Below are 2,386 nucleotides of genomic sequence, written 5' to 3'. Positions count from 1 at the left end.
GAGCCGGGCAGGCTCGGGCAGGGAGCAGTGCTGGGGAAACGGGGCCACAAAGTCTCTCCCCCCGTCTGTGTGTGTGTCCCCGCTAATTTTTGCTCCTGTCACGGTCGGGTCCGCGACCTTCACTGAGCCGCGGAGGAGGGAGGCGGCTCCGCGGTACAGCGCGGAGCGGAGCCCCGCGGGCGCGGATGGAAGCGGGGTCGGTGCGAGCGTCGCCGCGCCGGGCAGGGGATAGGAGCAGGGGCACGGCAATGTGTTACAAATTTATAAGCATTATACATATTTGATTTACACTACGTTCCGAAGTTGTGGGCTTTTTTCTTTTTTTTCTTTTCGTCTTCTTTTTTTTTTTTTCCCGAGGATGCCCCAAACCCCCGTGTTCACATAGACTGAGCAATTCTCAACACACACTGTAATAATGAGCTTTAATTCTCTATCCAAGCAGAACTTGAGCAATAATAATAAGCACATCAGAACAATTTGTTTACTGTGGCATTGCACAGGCTGCAGGGTCCAAGACTAGCTACAATAAACGGTAAAAACCAAAGGAAAAGCCCTAGAACAGGAAAAATATTGCGATAGAAATGTGGTTTTGGCTTTCAAGGAAAGAGGCACTTGACTAGCATTGTAGCTCGGATATTTTGCCCTTTTCCAAGGTATGTGTTTTAAAATACTTTCTTTTTATTTCCCCCACACGTTTCTTTGCTTGTCTAACATTTCTCTTTTGCCCCCAGGATTGCGTTTAAACCTTGGTGCAGAAATGTAATTTTGCTCTTGTTTTGTATTGTTGGTTGTTTGTTTTTTTTTTTTTTTTAATCCTCTCGTCCTGTCGGCTCAGCCCTCTCGTAGTTTGATAGAAACTGAATAGCTCCATCTCTTCGAATAAAAAATACCTGAGTTATTACTGAAATAGCTTTTTGTGTGCTGCCATGTAAAGTTGGGAGAGCTTTCCGGCTGTTGTGCGGCTGGCAGCCTGCGAGGCTCTCCTGCGACCTGGTAAACGATTGCACCTACCCTTCTTCGGAGCACTTGCCCAGAGCGGGCTGAGCCGGCTGACACGGGCACCCCGGTCTGTGAACCCTGGCGAGCTGGAAACTTGTTGTAACAAGCGGGATTAGTGTGCAGGAGTGTGTGTTTGGGGGCTCTAATTTAAGATGCTGCAAGAAACTTCTGTGAACTGAAGCGTCCTAAAGACAGAAATTTAGCAGAAAGATAATATTTCCCCTCGCGAAGAATCCCACTGTAGCCGATTGTATAATAAGACTATTATTTTCAATGCCGTAACCTTGTTTCTCATCCGAAAATAAAAAACATCAAGATTAAAAAAAAAGCTTCTTGCTTAAAAAAGAGAAAAGTATAGCTATAAATCATTTCTTTATACCTTAACTTTGTAGCTGGGCTTTCTCCCCTAGCTCTCTCTCTCTTTTTTTTTCCCCCCCAAAGACTCCTAATGCTATTAATTTGTCGAAAACTTTATTCTGGTCTGTCTTGAATTATTTCCCTTCTCTATCCTTTAAAACATTTTCATAATAAGCGTGACTCCGGACAATGTTTGATTTGTTTTTCTCCCCTCATCCCGGTTTAGACTGAGACATTAGCTGAATTCCCTGGGGGTGATTGGATGCAATTCGCTGAAAGTCGACAGGCACGTCCTGGATGTTAGAAATTCACTTTTCCTCAACGTGACAAGGCTGAGTTCGATCTACAATTGTATTTGAAAGGGCAATGAGCGGAAAGATCTCCCATCATTAAAACCTCCCTCTTCTTTAGCAAAATAACAAGATACTTCATTTGCACACAAACACTCAGGGAAAAAAAGAATCCCCAAACCCCAACCGACCCTCGATAACTCTTTGATAAAACGCTATCTCTGCATAATTTGGGACGGGGGGACGACATATCAAAAGGTATCGGAGGACCCCCAAAGCGCCCATGTGATCAAGTTGACTTTTTACTTTAAATCTTGAATAAGATGTGAGTTGTAACAAGGGGATTTGCACTTACTCCATGACCCTTGTAATTGGATTAAATATAGACTGAGACGTACAAAAACATACCAAGATTGACACCTGCCAACTGGACTTCCTTATGATTGATTGTGATGCTTCGTGCTGGCAACAATAATGAAATAAATTGTATGGATAAAACAGCACATTTGTCATTTCCGTGCCATAAGAGAGGAAGGCAGCGTGTTAGGCAAGCTGTTATCTGACAGGCACGAACAGCAGACACAACTAAAGAGCTAAACAAGGATTCCAGACATTGACAAGACAAATTATAACTTGTCACAACCTTTTTAAATTCAGAAGTTTTCAATTAACATATATATTGCTGTTACATATAAGATCGGGTGGACTTAAAACATAAACAGGCAGGGACGGAGGGCGGC

General features: G+C 43.5%; 1 long non-coding RNA gene across 1 annotated transcript in view; it reads left to right on the top strand.

Annotated features, from left to right (window-relative positions):
• The first annotated feature begins 40 nt into the window (after positions 1–40).
• LOC108444723 overlaps positions 41–2,386 on the top strand; it is a 25,433-nt gene continuing 23,087 nt past the window's right edge. The window contains exon 1 of the long non-coding RNA XR_001859375.1: positions 41–653. This is a non-coding gene — a long non-coding RNA (uncharacterized LOC108444723). The remainder of the gene's footprint in view (positions 654–2,386) is intronic.

The sequence above is a fragment of the Corvus brachyrhynchos genome, unplaced genomic scaffold (assembly GCF_000691975.1).
Source record: "Corvus brachyrhynchos isolate BGI_N302 unplaced genomic scaffold, ASM69197v1 scaffold281, whole genome shotgun sequence".
NCBI classification, from domain to species: Eukaryota; Metazoa; Chordata; class Aves; order Passeriformes; family Corvidae; genus Corvus; species Corvus brachyrhynchos.
Note: the sequence above shows the minus strand (reverse complement) of the source record. Positions and strands in the feature narration are given on the sequence as shown.